Source organism: Pseudorca crassidens, chromosome X, assembly GCF_039906515.1.
Source record: "Pseudorca crassidens isolate mPseCra1 chromosome X, mPseCra1.hap1, whole genome shotgun sequence".
Classification (NCBI taxonomy): Eukaryota; Metazoa; Chordata; class Mammalia; order Artiodactyla; family Delphinidae; genus Pseudorca; species Pseudorca crassidens.
The window spans coordinates 71,272,896-71,290,796 of record NC_090317.1 but is presented as its reverse complement, the minus strand read 5'-3'; the positions used below and the strand labels follow the sequence as shown (position 1 = coordinate 71,290,796).

The window sequence follows — 17,901 nt, the reverse complement described above, 5'->3', positions numbered from 1 at the left end:
TACCTAAGAGCAAAACAGGTCTCTGCCTTTGTGCAGCTCATAGTACAGGAGACTGACATTTACCAAAGAATCACATAAATAACTAGCTACAAACTGTAGCTATGAAGGAAAAGTATAGAGGGCTATTAGAGCATTCAAGAGGGGAACTCAGGGATGAAGAGCAGGGGGCCTCAAATCTTACAGAATTCTATTTTAACTCTTCAGGTTTGGTCCTTGCCAAATACACCCAAAGTATAGAGGTCATAAAGCAAAGACTTACAGGGATAAGGCAAGTAAAAGAAACAAGTGAAGCTGCTGTATGAAAAGCAACACTGGGGCAGTGCCCCATGTAAAGGGGGCACGCTGCTATTCATCTCCAGATCGTAATTGAAGCACAGAAGTAAGAACCCAGAGTTGCCAATATCTTCTGATGGTTGAAAAACAGTTGGAAATTCTGATTTTTACATGAATTCTCCTGAGTTTTAAATGGTAACTAGTGCATACATTTTAAAAGCACTGGGCAGGACAAATAAAACTTATCTGTGAACATGGCTCATGGGCTACCAGTTCATGACTTCTGGTTTATCTCAGAAAGAAAAAGTACCATCAACTTTGGTTGTATCCCTTCTCCAAATGCTTTCGCCTGCCCCCACCCCAAAAATGGTAAGCCTAGGGCTCTCGGGATAGAACCCCACCACAAGGTCTGATTTGGGTCTTAACACTGTCCATATAAGTACTCTGTTTCTCCTATCACTTAAAACAGTGTAAGGGTTTCTGTAGCATTTATTATCTGTGTCACTGGCTTGGGATTCCAGACAAGAACTATCTGGACCAAACCATATGGCCCAAAAGAGATCCAAGGTTCCCAGTGCTCTTTCAGGTCCTTTGTATCCTGTCACAAAGAGAATATAAACAGGCAGGAAGAGCAAGGCCTATTTTAAAGTGAGTAAAGGCAGACATGGATCTAGTCCACCTCCTTTGTAATTTAAGACCTGAAAATTTTGGTTGAATTGGGCAAATACTCTCCTACCAGAATAAATAGGAAGATAGTATCATCTTACATGCCCTTAGAAAGCAGCTGAACCTGCTTCTAATTACTCCAGAAAAAGCAGCTAATTAATAATTATGCCAAAACCAAAATTATCGTTTATTCTGGCACAGAGGATGTGCTTTGGCATCCAGATGGATCATACCAGCTAATGCTCCTCATCAGGAAAACTAGTTTCATGGGCTTCCCTGGTGGCGCAGTGGTTGAGAGTCCGCCTGCCGATGCAGGGGACACGGGTTCGTGCCCCAGTCCGGGAAGATCCCACATGCCGCGGAGCAGCTGGGCCCGTGAGCCATGGCCGCTGAGCCTGCGCGTCCAGAGCCTGTGCTCCGCAACAGGAAAGGCCACAACAGTGAGAGGCCCATGTACCGCAAAAAAAAAAAAAAAAAAAAAAAACTAGTTTCATTATTTGGGGGAGTATTTGGTGGCTAACATCCTGACTGGCCCTTTGAGATAAAGTCTAACTAAAAATGAAAAATTCTCCAGGAACAATATTAAGTTCTTTTATGGGGACTTCCCTGGTGGCTCAGTGGATAAGACTCCACACTCCCAATGCAGGGGGCCTGGGTTTGATCCCTGGTCAGGGAACTAGATCCTACATGCAGGCTACAACTAAGAGTTTGCATGCCACAACTAAGGAGCCTGCCTGCCGCAACTAAGGAGACCACGTGCTGCAACTAAGGAGCCGGCAAGCCGCAACTAAGACCTGGCGCAGCCAAATAAATAAATAAATAGATTTTTTTTAAGTTCTTTTATGGTAGAAATGAACTTTGGTGCCTCCAGCCCCCAATCTTCCAGCCCAAGGTTATCTGGTTAACCAATGCACTGGAGTGCAAAACTCAGGGGCTTCAAGCAAGCAATTAATCCAGAATCTGAATAAACCTAGGGTTGTTTGGAAAAAAGTCCTGAACCCTCAAGTCTGCCTTCAGTTCACCTTCAGGCCACCTCAGTGGGGAAGTAGATAAGACTTTCCATTAAGACAAGAATATAATCTAAAAACAAACCATGACCTAGGTAGTGGTTACAATAATAATTCATTAAATTGAATATTTACATTTTATACATTTTCCTATATATGTCTTATTTTCAGAACAAAATGTTAAAGAATGTTACTTGCCCACCCTAGTGGCCAAAGGATAAGCTCTACCACCAGAAGGAGGTGGATGTGAAAGCTTGCTGAGCAGACAAAAAACCAAGACAACAAAACACAATAGCAACCATAATCACCTACACCTAGCAAATGCCTTAAGTATGGGTGCTTTATGTTGTTACAGGAAAGAAGAATCTGGACTCTCAGTTCAATTCCATTGATCTCTATGCCTATACTTATATACTTATATAAGTACCACAGTGTCCTGACTACTGTAGTTTTGTAGTAAGCTTTGATATCAGGTACAGTGAGTCCTCCAACTTGTTATTTTTCAAGATTGTTTTGGATATTCTGGGTCCTCTGCATTTACACAAGGCTTTTATACTAGCTTGTCGGTTTCTGGGGAAAAAAAACCAGCTAGGATTTTGCTTGATATTGCATTCGAATTTGTCTATCACTTTGGGGAGTACTGCCATCTTAACAATATTAACTCTTCCAACCCATGAACACTAGCTATAGTTCCATTTAATTAGGCTTTCTTGAACCTCTTTCAACAATGTAGTTTTCAGTATACAACTCTTACACTTCCTTGATTAAATTTATTCCTAAACATTTTATTCTTTGTGATACTATTGTAAATGGAATTGTTTTCTTAATTTCTTTCATTGCTGTGTAGATAAATACAACTGAATTTTGAATATTAATCTTTGCATCCTAAAACTTTACTTGTGGGAAGCAGTCAGCCATGAGAGCAGGCTGCAGACGTGCCAGGCATGCCGCCGCTGCTCGAAGGGACTGTCCCTACTTGTTACCCTCCTTGTTCCATTCCATGGGACAGAGATCAGAAAGAATGTAAAATGAGATAAGCAAAGCTGTCTCCCCCCTGCACATGCAGGTTATTTTTGATGATTCTGGGTTTATGGGTTTTCTCCCAGCGAAGTTAACCTTGAGCCGAGACAGTCATTAGATAATGTAAACCACCGTCTGGCAACCTTCCCTTTTCTAGTCTATATAATCTACAACTGTAGCACAATAAAATTTGCCTTGCAACCATCAGTTGTCTTGGTCCTTCTGACCCCATTCGTCAGTGCTATCCTTACCCCTTCCCTTCTGACCCTGGGCAGTGAGATCCTCTTTCTCCAGCTGGTCCGCGGCATTTACTGAACTCATTTATTAGCTCTACAGTTTTTTTTTTTTTGTAGATTCATTAGGGTTTTCTATATAAAAGATCATGTCAAAAAAAATTTAAAAAAAGATCATGTCATCTGCAAATACAGATCGTTTGACTTCATTCTTTCCAATCTGCATACCTTTTATTTCTTCTTCTTGCCTAATTGCCCTGTCTTGAACCTCTATTATAGTGTTGAATCAAAACAAATTATAATGTTGAATAGAAGTGGTGAGAGCACCCAATCAAAAAATGGGCAGAAGACCTGAATAGATATTTTTCCAAAGAAGACAAAGAGATGGCTAACAGGCATATGAAAAGATGCTCAACATCACTAATTATTAGAGAAATGCAAAACCACAATGAGGTATCACATCACACCTGTTAGAATGGCTATCTTCAAAAAGTCTACAAATAAAAAATGTTGTAGAGAATGTGGAGAAAAGGGAACCCTTGTACACTGTTGCTGGGGATGTAAATTGGTGCAGCCACTGTGAGAAACAGTATGGAGGCTCCTTACAAAACTAAAAATAGAAATACCATATGATCCAGCAATTCCACTCCTGGGTATCTGGAAAAAACGAAAACACTAATTCCAAAAGATACACGCGAGGGCCCTGAACCAAGATGGCGGAGTAGAAGGATGTGCTCTCACTCCATCTTGTGAGAACACCAGAATCACAACTAGCTGCTGGACAATCATCACCAGGAAGACACTGGAACTCACCAAAAAAGATACCCCACATCCAAAGACAAAGGAGAAGCCACAATGAGATGGTAGGAGGGGCGCAATCACAGTAAAATCAAATCCCATAACTGTTGGGTGGGTGACTTACAGACTGGAGAACACTTACACCACAGAAGTCCACCCACTGGAGTGAAGGTTCTGAGCCCCACATCAGGCTTCCCAACCTGGGGGTCCGGCAACGGGAGGAGGAATTCCTAGAGAATCAGACTTTGAAGGCTAGCGGGATTTGATTGCAGAACTTTGACAGGACTGGGGGAAACAGAGACTCCACTCCTGGAGGGCACACACAAAGTAGTGTGCGCATCAGGACCCAGGGGAAGGAGCAGTGACCCCAGGGGAGACTGAACCAGACCTACCTGCTAGTTTTGGAGGGTCTCCTGCAGAGGCGAGGGGTGGCTGAGGCTGACTGTGGGAACAAGGACACTGGCAGCAAAAGTTCCTGGAAGTACTCCTTGGCGTGAGCCCTCCCAGAGTCTGCCATTAGCCCCACCAAAGAGCCCAGGTAGGCTCAAGTGTTGGGTTGCCTCAGGCCAACCAACCAACAGGGAGGGAACCCAGCCCCACCCATCAACAATCAAGCGGATTAAAGTTTTACAGAGATCTGCCCACCAGAGCAACAGTCAGCTCTACCCACCAACAGTCCCTCCCATCAGGAAACTTGCAAAAGCCTCTTAGATAGCCTCGTCCACCAGAGGGCAGACAGCAGAAGCAAGAAAAACTACAATCCTGCAGCCTGTGGAACGAAAACCACGTTCACAGAAAGACAGACAAAATGAAAAGGCAGAGGACTTTGTACCAGATGAAGGAACAAGATAAAACCCCGGAAACACAACTAAATGAAGTGGAGATAGGCAACCTTCCAGAAAAAGAATTCAGAATAATGATAGTGAAGATGATCCAGGACCTTGGAAAAAAAATGGAGGCAAAGATCAAGAAGATGCAAGAAATGTTTAATAAAGACCTTGAAAAATTAAAGAACAAACAAACAGAGATGAACAATACACTAACTGAAATGAAAACTACGCTAGAAGGAATCAATAGCAGAATAACGGAGGCAGAAGAACGGATAAGTGACCTGGAAGACAGAATGGTGGAATTCACTGCTGCGGAACAGAATAAAGAAAAAAGAATGAAAAGAAATGAAGACAGCCTAAGAGACCTCTGGGACAACATTAAACACAACAACATTCGCATTATAGTGGTCCCAGAAGGAGAAGAGAGAAAGAACCAGAGAAAATATTTGAAGAGATTACAGTTGAAAACTTCCCTCACATGGGAAGGGAAATAGCCACCCAAGTCCAAGAAGCACAGCGAGTCCCATACAGGATAAACCCAAGGAGAAACACGCCAAGACACACAGTAATCAAATTGGCAAAAATTAAAGACAAAGAAAAATTATTGAAAGCAACAAGGGAAAAACCACAAATAACATACAAGGGAACTCCCATAAGGTTAACAGCTGCTTTCTCAGCAGAAACTCTACAAGCCAGAAGGGAGTGGCATGATATACTTAAAGTGATGAAAGGGAAGAACCTACAACCAAGGTTACTCTACCCGGCAAGGATCTCATTCATATTTGATGGAGAAATCAAAAGCTTTACAGACAAGCAAAAGCTAAGAGAATTCAGCACCACCAAACCAGCTCTACAACAAATGCTAAAGGAACTTCTCTAAGTGGGAAACACAAGACAAGAAAAGGACCTAAAAAAGCAAACCCAAAACAATTAAGAAAATGGTCATAGGAACATACATATCGATAATTACTTTAAATGGATTAAATGCTCCAAACAAAAGACACAGGCTCACTGAATGGATACAAAAACAAGACCCATATATATGCTGTCTACAAGAGACCCACTTCAGACCTAGGGACACATACAGACTGAAAGGGAGGGGATAGAAAAAGATATTCCATGCAAATGGAAATCAAAAGAAAGCCGGAGTATCAATACTCATATCAGATAAAATAGACTTTAAAATAAAGAATGTTACAAGAGACAAGGAAGGACACTACATAATGATCAAGAGATCAATCCAAGAAAAAGATATAACAATTATAAATATATATGCACCCAACATAGGAGAACCTCAGTACGTAAGGCAACTGCTAACAGCTATAAAAGAGGAAATCGGGGCTTCCCTGGTGGCGCAGTGGTTGAGAGTCCGCCTGCTGATGCAGGGGACACAGGTTCGTGCCCCGGTCCAGGAGGATCCCACATGCCGCAGAGCGGCTGGGCCCGTGAGCCATGGCCACTTAGCCTGCGCGTCCAGAGCCTGTGCTCCGCAACAGGAGAGGCCACAGCAGTGAGAGGCCCACGTACCGCAAAAAAAAAAAAAAAAAGAGGAAATCGACAGTAACATAATAGTACTGGGGAACTTTAACAGCTCAATTACACCAATGGACAGATCGCCCAAAACGAAAATAAATAAGGAAACAGAAGCTTTAAATGACACAACAGACCAGATAGATTATCTATAGGACATTCCATCCAAAAACAGATTACATTTTCTTCTCAAGTGTGCATGGAACATTCTCCATGATAGATCACATCTTGGGTCACAAATCAAGCCTCAGTAAATCTAAGAAAACTGAAATCATATCAAGCATCTTTTCTGACCACAAAGCTATGAGATTAGAAATGAATTACAGGGAAAAAAATGTAAAAAACACAAACACATGGAGGCTAAACAATACGTTACTAAATAACCAAGAGATCACTGAAGAAATCAAAGAAGAAATCAAAAAATACCTAGAAACAAATGACAATGAAAACACGATGCTCCAAAACCTATGGGATGCAGCAAAAGCAGTTCTAAGAGGGAAGTTTATAGCAATACAATCTTACATCAAGAAACAAGAAAAATCTCAAATAAACAGCCTAACTTTACACCTAAAGCAACTAGAGAAAGAACAAATAAAACCCAAAGTTAGTAAAAGGAAAGAAATCATAAAGATCAGAGCAGAAATAAATGAAATAGAAACAAAGAAATCAGTAGCAAAGATCAATAAAACTAAAAGCTGGTTCTTTGAGAAGATAAACAAAATTGATAAACCATTAGCCAGACTCATCAAGAAAAAGAGGGAGAGGACTCAGATCAATAAAATTAGAAATGAAAAAGGAGAAGTTACAACAGACACCACAGAAATACAAGAGACTACATCCTAAGAGACTACTACAAGCAACTCTAAGTCAAAAAATTGGAAAACCTGGAAGAAATGGACAAATTCTTAGAAAGGTACAACCTTCCAAGACTGAACCAGGAAGAAATAGAAAATATGAACAGACCAATCACAAGTAATGAGATTGAAACTGCGATTAAAATTCTTCCAGCAAACAAAAGTCCAGGACCAGATGGTTTCACAGGTGAATTCTATCAAACATTTAGAGAAGAGCTAAAACCCATCCTTCTCAATCTCTTCCAAACAACTGCAGAGGAAGGAACACTCCCAAACTCATTCTATGAGGCCACCATCACCCTGATACCAAAACCAGACAAAGATACTACAAAAAAAGAAAATTACAAAATCACTCATGAATATAGATGCAAAAATCCTCAACAAAATACTAGCAAACAGAATCCAACAACACATTAAAAGGATCATATACCATGAGCAAGTGGGATTTATCCCACAGATGCAAGGATTCTTCAATATATGCAAATCAATCAGTGTGATACACCATATTAACAAATTGAAGAATAAAAACCATATGATCATCTCAATAGATGCAGAAAAAGCTTCTGACAAAATTCAACACCCATTTATGATAAAAACGCTCCAGAAAGTGGGCATAGAGGGAACCTACCTCAACATAATAAAGGCCATATACAACAAACCCACAGCAAACATCATTCTCAATGGTGAAAAACTGAAAGTATTTCCTCTACAATCAGGAACAAGACAAGGATGTCCACTCTCACCACTATTATTCAACATAGTTTCGGAAGTCCCAGCCATGGCAATCAGAGAAGAAAAAGAAATAAAAGGAATACAAATTGGAAAAGAAGAAGTAAAACGGTCACTGTTTGCAGATGACATGATACTATACATAGAGAATCCTAAAGATGCCACCAGAAAACTACTAGAGGTAATCAATGAATTTGGTAAAGTTGCAGGATACAAAATTAATGCACAGAAATCTCTTGCATTCCTATACACTAATGATGAAAAATCTGAAACAGAAATTAAGGAAACACTCCCATTTACCACTGCAACAAAAAGAATAAAATACCTAGGAATAAACCTACCTAGGGAGACAAAAGACCTGTATGCAGAAAACTATAAGACACTGATGAAAGAAATTAAAGATGATACCAACAGATGGAGAGATATACCATGTTCTTGGATTGGAAGAATCAATATTGTGAAAATGACTATACTACCCAAAGCAATCTACAGATTCCATGCAATCCTTATCAAATTACCAATGGCATTTTTTACAGAACTAGAACAAAAAAATCTTAAAATTTGTATGGAGACACAAAAGACACCAAATACCCAAAGCAATCTTGAGAAAGAAAAACGGAGCTGGAGGAATCAGACTCCCTGACTTCAGACTATACTACAAAGCTACAGTAATCAAGACAATATGGTAGTGGCACAAAGACAGAAACACAGATCAATGGAACAAGATAGAAAGCCCAGAGATAAACCCAGGCACCTATGGTCAACTAATCTATGATAAAGGAGGCAAGGATATACAATGGAGAAAAGATAGTCTCTTCAATAAGTGGTGCTGGGAAAACTGGACAGCTACATGTAAAAGAATGAAATTAGAACACTCCCTAACACCACACACAAAAATAAACTCAAAATGGACTAGAGACCTAAATGTAAGACCAGACACTATAAAACTCTTAGAGGAAAACATAGGAAGAACACTCTTTGACATAAATCACAGCAAGACCTTTTTTGATCCACCTCCTAGAGTAATGGAAATAAAAACAAAAATAAACAAATGGGACCTAATGAAACTTAAAAGATTTTGCACAGGAAAGGAAACCATAAAGAAGACGAAAAGACAACCCTCAGGATGGGAGAAAGTATTTGCAAACGAATCAATGGACAAAGGATTAATCTCCAAAATATATAAACAGCTCATACAGCTCAATATTAAAAAAACAAACAACCCAATCAAGAAATGGGCAGAAGACCTAAATAGACATTTCTCCAAAGAAGACATACAGATGGCCAAGAAGCACATGAAAAGCTGCTCAGCATCACTAATTATTAGAGAAATGCAAATCAAAACTACAATAAGGTATCACCTCACACCAGTCAGAATGGGAATCATCAGAAAATCTACAAACAACAAATGCTGGAGAGGGTGTGGAGAAAAGGGAACCCTCTTGCACTGTTGGTGGGAATGTAAATTGATACAGCCACTATGGAGAACAGTATGGAGGTTCCTTAAAAAACTAAAAATAGAATTACCATATGACCCAGCAATCCCACTACTGGGCATATACCCAGAGAAAACCATAATTAAAAAAGACACATGCACCCCAATGTTCATTGCGGCACTATTTACAATAGCCAGGTCATGGAAGCAACCTAAATTCCCATCGACAGACGAATGGATAAAGAAGATGTGGTACATATATACAATGCAATATTACTCGGCCATAAAAAGGAACGAAATTGGGTCATTTGTTGAGACGTGGATGGATCTAGAGACTGTCATACAGAGTTAAGTAAGTTAGAAAGAGAAAAACAAATATCGTATATTAATGCATATATGTGGAACCTAGAAAAATGGTACAGATGAACCCGTTTGCAGGCAAAAATTGAGACACAGATGTAGAGAACAAACGTACGGACACCAAGGGGGGAAAGCTGCAGGGGGGTGGGGGTGTGATGAATTGGGCTATTGAGATTGACATGTATACAGTGATGTGTATAAAATTGATGACTAATAAGAACCTGCTGTATAAAAAAATAAATAAAATAACATTTAAAAATTAAAAAAAATAAGATACACGCAACCCAGTGCTCATAGCAGCACTATTTACAATAGCCAAGACACGGAAGTAACCCAACTGCCCATCAACAGACTATTGGATCAAGAAGATATGGTATGGTCTTCCCTGGTGGAGCAGTGGTTGAGAGTCCGCCTGCCAATGCATGGGACACGGGTTCGTGCCCCGGTCCGGGAAGATCCCACATGCCGCAGAGCGGCTGGGCCCGTGAGCCATGGCCCCTGAGCCTGCGCATCCGGAGCCTGCGCTCCGCAACGGGAGAGGCCACAACAGTGAGAGGCCCGCGTACCGCCAAAAAAAAAAAAAAAAGAAAGAAGATATATGTGTGTATGTATGCGTGTATGTGTGGGTGTGTGTGTATATATATATATACACACACACATATATTCGTGTGTGTGTATACACACACACATACACACCGGACTATTAACCATAGAAAAGCATGAAATACTGCCATTTGCAGCAATGTGGATGGACATAGAGAATATTATGCTTAGTGAAATAAGACAGAGAAAGACAAATACTGTATGATATCACTTATATGTGGAATCTAAAAAAAAATACAAATCAGTATATATGCAAAACAGAAACAAACAGATACAGAAAACAAATTTGTGTTTACCAAAGGGGAGAGGGAACTGGGGAGGGACAAATTAGGGGTATGGGATTAACAGATGTAAACTACTATATATAAAATAGATAAGCAACAAGGATATAAACTGTATAGCAAAGGGAATTATACCCATTATCTTGTGATAACCTATAATGGAGTATAATCTGCAAAAATATTGAATCACTATGCTATACACCTGAAACTAACACAATATTGTAATTTTACTATACTTCAATTAAAAAAAAAAAGAACTGGCGAGAGCAGACATCCTTATCTTGTTCTTGATATAAGGGGGGAAAGCTTTCAGTCTTTCACCATTAAGTATAATGTTAGCTGTAGGTTTTTGTAGACACCCTTGATCACGTTGTGGAAGTTATGTTGTATTCCTAGCTTGTTGAGTGCTTTTATTATTACAGGATGCTAGATTTAGTCAAATGCTTTTTCTGTACCTATTGAGAACCCCTGGTTTTTGCCCTTTGCTTTTGGATGAGTTAAGTTTGATATGTCTATTATCAAGCAGAGATGTCAAGTAAGCAGCCAGATACAGGAGTCTGGAGTTCAGAAGAGGTCAGGACAAAAGACAAAAATGTGAAAATTCTCAACATAAAGATGGGATTTAAAACCAAAAACCTGAGTAAGATCACCAAAGGAAGGAGTATAATTAAAAAAAGACATGGCATTCCAACACTCCAACATTAACAGATGAATTCCAGCTAATGAATACAGAAACAATGGCGAAATTAGAAAACCATCACTTGTAATCCCTAATGAAATAACTGATTTGGGCAATGATTATCAATGGATGAAAGGTTGCTGGGGAACTGGGTATCCACAGGATGCTAAAGTATCCCCGACATATTATTTATTCATCACAAGGGGGGAAATGCAACTTTGCAAAGGAGTAATCAGCCTATGACTACCTGAACCCATTGATCAATCATAAAATTACTAAAAGTAGGAAAATCAGACATTATATGCTTCCTGATATGATGCAATAGGAAGTACACGACCTCACCTATGAAGTATTCATGTCAAAAATATTGAACCTTAAATCTTTTTGGTTTGGCTCTAGAATAGTTTTTTAAAAAAAATTTTATTGAGGTATAATCGACATACAGCATTATATTAGTTTCAGGTGTACAACATAATGACTTGATATTTGTATATACTGTGAAATGATCACCACAATAAGTCTAGTTACCATCTGTCACCATACATAATTACGGATTTTTTTCTTGTGATGAGAATTTTTAAGATTTATTCTCTTAGCAACTCTCAAATATGCAATACAGTATTATTAACTATAGTCACCACACTGTACATTACATCCCAGGGTTTATTTATTTTATAACTGGAAGTTTGTACCTTTTGACCCCCTGCATCCATTTTGCCCACCCCTCAAATCCAGGAACCACCAATCTGTTCTCTGTTATCTATGAACTTGGTTTTGTTTTTGTTTTAGACCCCACATATAAGTGAGATCATACAGTATTCGTCTTTCTCTGTCTGATTTATTTCACTTAGCATAATGCCTCCAAGGTCCATCTATGTTGTCACAAATGGCAAAAATTCACTCTTTTTTATGGCTGAATAATATTCCTGTCTGTGTGTGTCTGTGTGTGTGTCACATTTTCTTTATCCATTCATTTATCAGGCCTTTAAATTTAAATTACAGGAGATAGAAGAACAAACTAATGACACTACAGACTAATCCAAATCATTGGCATAGAAATAAAAGTGGGGAGGGATTTTTCTAGATTAAAAGATGCTTAAGAAAAGAATCTAGAAAAGAGTGGAGGGGGCTTCCCTTGTGGCACAGTGGTTGAGAGTCTGCCTGCCGATGCAGGGGACACGGGTTCGTGCCCCGGTCCGGGAAGATCCCACATGCTGCAGAGTGGCTGGGCCCATGAGCCATGGCCGCTGAGCCTGCACGTCCGGAGCCTGTGCTCCACAATGGGAGAGGCCACAACAGTGAGAGGACCGCGTACCGCAAAAAAAAAAAAAAAAAAAAGAGTGGAGGGACTTCCCTGATGGTCCAGTGGTTAAGACTCCGTGCTCCTGGGACTTCCCTGGTGGTTGAGTGGTTAAGAATCCGCCTTCCAATGCAGGGGACGTGGGTTCAATCCCTGGTCAGGGAAGTAAGATCCCACATACCGCAGGGCAACTAAGCCTGCACACTGCAACTACTGAGCCCACGTGCTCTAGAGCTCATGTGCCACAACTAGCAAGCCTGCATGCTGCAACGAAAGATCCCACATGCCGCAATGAAGGTCCCGCATGCAGTAACTAAGACCTGATGCAGCCAAATAAATTAATTAATTAAAAAAAATAGATTCCACACTCCCAGTGCAGGGGGCCCGGTTCAATGCTTGGTCAGGGAACTAGATCCTGCACTCTGCAACTAAAGATCCCGCATGCCACAATGAAGATCCCAAGTGCCACAACTAAGACCCGGAGCAGCCAAATAAATGAATAAATAATTTGTAAAAAACAAAAGAGAGTGGATATATGTATAACTGATTCACTTTGCTGTACACCTGAAACTAACGCAACATTGTAAATCAACTATAAGCCAATAAAAACTTTTTAAAAAATAAAGTGTTACCTTAAAATAAAAAAGAGAGACTTATGAAATATAACCAAATGCAGCTTGTGGAACTTCTTTGGATCCTGATTCAAACAAATCAATTATTAAAAGACTTAAGACCATTTGAAAAATGCAAATATGAACTGTGTATTAGCTGATATCAAAGAATTAATTTATTTTGTTAAGCGTGATATGGTACAGTGGTTTTCTAAGAATATGTTCTTTTTTAGAGACGCGCACTGAAATATTTAAGGATGAAATACTATGATGCCTGAGAATTTACTTTAAAGTACAGTAGGGACTTCCCTGCTGGTCGAGTGGTTAAGAATCCACCTTCCAATGCAGAGGACATGGGTTCGATCCCTGGTCAGGGAACTAAGATCCCACATGCCATGGGGCAACTAAGCCCGCACACCACAACTACTGAGCCCGTGCACCACAACTAGAGAGCCCACGTGCTGCAACTAAGACCCAATGCAGCCAAAAATAAAAAAATATTTTTTAAAAAATTAAAATAGGGGCTTCCCTGGTGGCACAGTGGTTGAGAATCTGCCTGCCAATGCAGGGGACACAGGTTCAAGCCCTGGTCTGGGAAGATCCCACATGCCGCGAAGCAACTAGGCCCGTGAGCCACAACTACTGAGCCTGCGCGCCTGGAGCTTGTGCTCCACAACAAGAGAGCCCGCGACAGCGAGAGGTCCGCGCACCACGATGAAGAGTGGCCCCCGCTCGCCACAACTAGAGAAAGCCCTTGCACGGAAACGAAGACCCAACACAGCCAAAAATTAATTAATTAATTAATTAATTAAAAATTAAAATAGAGGACTTCCCTGGTGGCGCAGTGGTTGGGAATCCACCTGCCAATGCAGGGGACACAGGTTCGATCCCTGGTCTGGGAGAATCTCACATGCCACAGAGCAACTGGGCCCATGCGCCACAGCTGCTGAGCCTGCACTCTGGAGACTGTGAGCCACAGCTACTGAGCCCGCATGCCCCAACTACTGAAGCCCACACACCTGGGGCCCGTGCTCCACAACGAGAGGCCACCGCAAGGAGAGGTCTGCGCACCTCAATGAGGAGTGGCCCCCACTTGCCGCAACTGGGGAGAGCTCGCGCGCAGCAGCAAAGACCCAACGCAGCCAAAAAAGACCCCAAAACCAAAAAAAACCCAAAAACAAATAAATTAATTAATTAAATCTAAAAAATAAATAAATAAAAATAAAGTACATAAGGGACTTCTCTGGTGGTCCAGTGGTTAAGACTCCGAGCTCCCAATGCAGGGGGCCCGGGTTCGATCTCTGGTCAGGGAACTAGATCCCACATGACGCAACTAAGACCTGCATGCCACAACTAAAGATCCCACACGCCGCAACAAAGTTCCCACGATCCCACACACTGCAACTAAGACCTGGCACAGCCAAATAAATAAAAAAAATATTTTTTAAAAAATAAAAAGGGACTTCCCTGGTGGCACCGTGGTTAAGAATCCACCTGCCAATGCAGGTGACACAGGTTCAAGCCCTGGTCTGGGAAGATCCCACATGCCACAGAGCAACTAAGCCCGTGCACCACAACTACTGAGCCTGCGCTCTAGAGCCCATAAGCCACAACTACTGAGCCTACAAGCCACAACTACTAAAGCCTGCGCACCTAGTGCCCGTGCTCCACAACAAGAGAAGCCACCACAATGAGAAGCCCATGCACCACAACGAAGAGTAGCCTCCGCTCGCCACAACTAGTGAAAGCCCATGAGCAGCAACAAAGACCCAACATAGCCAAAAATAAATAAATAAATAAAATTTTTTAAAAAAATGTTTAAGCAGTGCCTTAAAAAAAAAAAAAAAAGAATCAGCCTGCCAGTGCGGGGGACACAGTTTCGAGCCCTAGTCCAGGAAGATCCCACATGCTGCGGAGCAACTAAGCCTGTGTGCCACAACTACTGAGCCCACGCACCACAACTACTGAAGCCCGAGCACCTAGAGCCCGTGCTCTGCAACATGAGAAGGCACCACAATGAGAAACCTGCTCACCACAACAATAAGTAGCCCCCGCTTGCCGCAACTAAAGAAAGCCCACACACGGCAACGAAGACCCAACGCAGCCAAAAATAAATAAATAAATAAATTTTAAAATAAATAAATAAATAAAACTAAACTTTCAAAAAATTTTTTTAAATAAAGTACATTAGAAGAAAAAGCAAAAGCAATTGGGGATATGAGAAGAAATCAGCAGAATCTAAGAAGCAGCAACAAGCGAGGTAGGAAGAAAGTCAGGAGAGTGAGGGGTCCTGGTGGCCAAATGAGTCTAGCATTTTGTGGAGAAGTGATCAATTCTGTCAAGTACTACTGGTGAGTCAAGGAAGAGGAAGATTATGAACTGACCATTAGATTTATGAAAGTCGACCTTGACAAAAGCAGTTGGAGTAGAATGATAGAAGAAAGTGGGTGACATAGAGAATAGAAAGCAGATGGGTGATAGCAAGAGAGAGTTGACAACATAGAGTACAAGCAAGTGAGTAACAGAGAGGGTGACACAGTGAGTGACATGGGAGAGAGGTTGGATGACAGATAAGTAGAGGTCAGATAACTCTGCCAGTCATCATTTATTGCCTCTCAGTTCCAAATTCATCCCTCAGTACCTGCTCTGTGATAATGATAGAATTCCTTTAAGCATCTCTCCTCTACAGCCAGCATGATGTTAAGCTTTCTCAGTAGAGGACGCCTGAGGGACACTGCAGGAGGAGGGGGCTCTCCTGAAGTTGCCAGCTGCCGCTGCACAGGGGGTCAACCAAGTGACACACAGCCACCCACCCAGAACACGCAGTCTTTCAACGATCTTGAAGTCTCCACCTGGCCTGGCGATAACCTTCTTGCAGCCCTCTCTACATCGGAACCAGCCTCCCCAGCAGCTGCCTGTGCCCCAGGTCCCACTCCTTCTGCACTCCTACACCATTGGTTGCTGCTAGCCTGCTCCCCACCTGCACTCCAGAAGGTTGCTTCCTATGAGCCCAGGGAGTGCAGACCAGCTCCAGCCTGGGCAAGCCAGCACACTTCTCTGCTACCCAGTGGGCTGAACTATACCTTCTCCAAGGAGGTCTGAACCTCAGCCTTGGGGAGAGGGCCTCCTTCCAAGTTTGTCCTTCCTTGGGTACTCTCCCTTAGCCCTAGGGCACCATATGGAGTTTCCTTATTTCTTATAGTTACTCATTTATCAATTTAATAACTCTTACTTTAAAATTCCTGTTTTAATATACTGCATGGTTTCTACCTCCTGATTGGACCCAGAATGATACAGTGACAGAGAAAAAAAGAGGATGGGTGACTGAATAAGGGAGTGGGTAACAGAGAAAGAAAGTGGGTAACAGAAAGAGAATGGGTAATAGAGGTAGAGTGTAGGTGACAGATGGTGGGTGACAAGAAAGGGGGTACAGAGGTACAGAGTGGGGAGGCTGACAGAGAGACAAAGAGTAACTGGGGTGAGAACGAATGGACGACAGTGTGAGCAGGTAGTTGAGAGTGTGAACAGGTGGGTGACGGGGGGGGGGGTAGGGGACAGAGAGATAATGGGAGAGAAGGAGAGAATGAGAGAGAAAGAGAGAACTATGAGTGCCAGAGAGGGAGAGCAGGTGACAGAGGTGGGTGACACAGAGAAAGAGATAATGGACAACAGAAAGAGACAGAGGCAGGGGAGGGAGAGAGGGAGGGAGGGAATGCCAGAAGAAGAGAAAGGGGGCAACAGGGGGAGAGGGACAACACAGAGTGGAAGCAAGCAGGGGGTACAGAGAGCACAAGGGGGCGGTAGGCAAGAGAGGAGCTGGTGGGCGGGCATCACCAAGGGAGAGCATGACTGACACAGAGTGTGTGACAGAGTCACTGTATGCGACAGAAGGTAAAGGTGTGGCAAAAGGGAAACGTGCAGAGAGTGTATGACAGCAAGTCTCAGTTCACTTTCATCTTTTGGACAGGAGAGGCAAAGAAACAGGGAAGGAGAGGGACAAAAAAGTGAGAGGAAAGAGGGAGGAAGAAAGAGAGACAGAGAAACTGTGAGAGCAGGATTGTGCCAAGGAGTAGAATTATGAGCAAGAGAGAAGGGAGAGAATGTAGAGAAGGCGATGCTTTGTGCGAGGCGGTTTTGGTTTGGGGGGATTTGGAAGAGGATGAGAGAGATTGAGACAGATTAGGAGAAATAAAATAGGGATTGGGGGAGTTGAGGGCTCATGAGAGATGGAATGTCAGGAGAGACAGAAATGTGAGAAAGGTGGGGATTGTGAGAGTAGAAGATGATTGCGAGAGAAGCGGGTTAGGCGGGTGGGAAAGAGACCATTTGAGTATGCTCATAAGAGAGCATGTGGAGTGAGTGAGACAGGTACCAGCATGAGAGGCAGTGTTGGTGAAACCAAGCAGGGCCCTGTGGGGCTCCTGGACACAGAGGCCTTTTTGTCCCCTGTTTCTTGTAGGCAAGGCTCCAGCCACCATGACCTTCCCTGAGTTCCAAAGGGCAGGTTCAAACAGTTGCTAATCAATGGGGGGAAACAGCCAAGAAACCACCTGAGGCAAGATTAAAAGGACCAGAGAAGCTCATCAAGATTAGGAGAGGACCACCTGAGACCCTACACACACCCTAATCTTGTCAGCAACCCCACCTTGGGAAGTATTGTTATAAAACTCCTCATCAGGGCTTCCCTGGTGG

General features: G+C 42.1%; 1 protein-coding gene across 1 annotated transcript in view; it reads right to left on the bottom strand.

The window, feature by feature from the left end:
* Positions 1-17,901, bottom strand: part of ERCC6L (ERCC excision repair 6 like, spindle assembly checkpoint helicase) — a 50,605-nt gene that overhangs the window by 21,540 nt on the left and 11,164 nt on the right. The gene's annotated exons all lie outside the window — the stretch shown is intronic.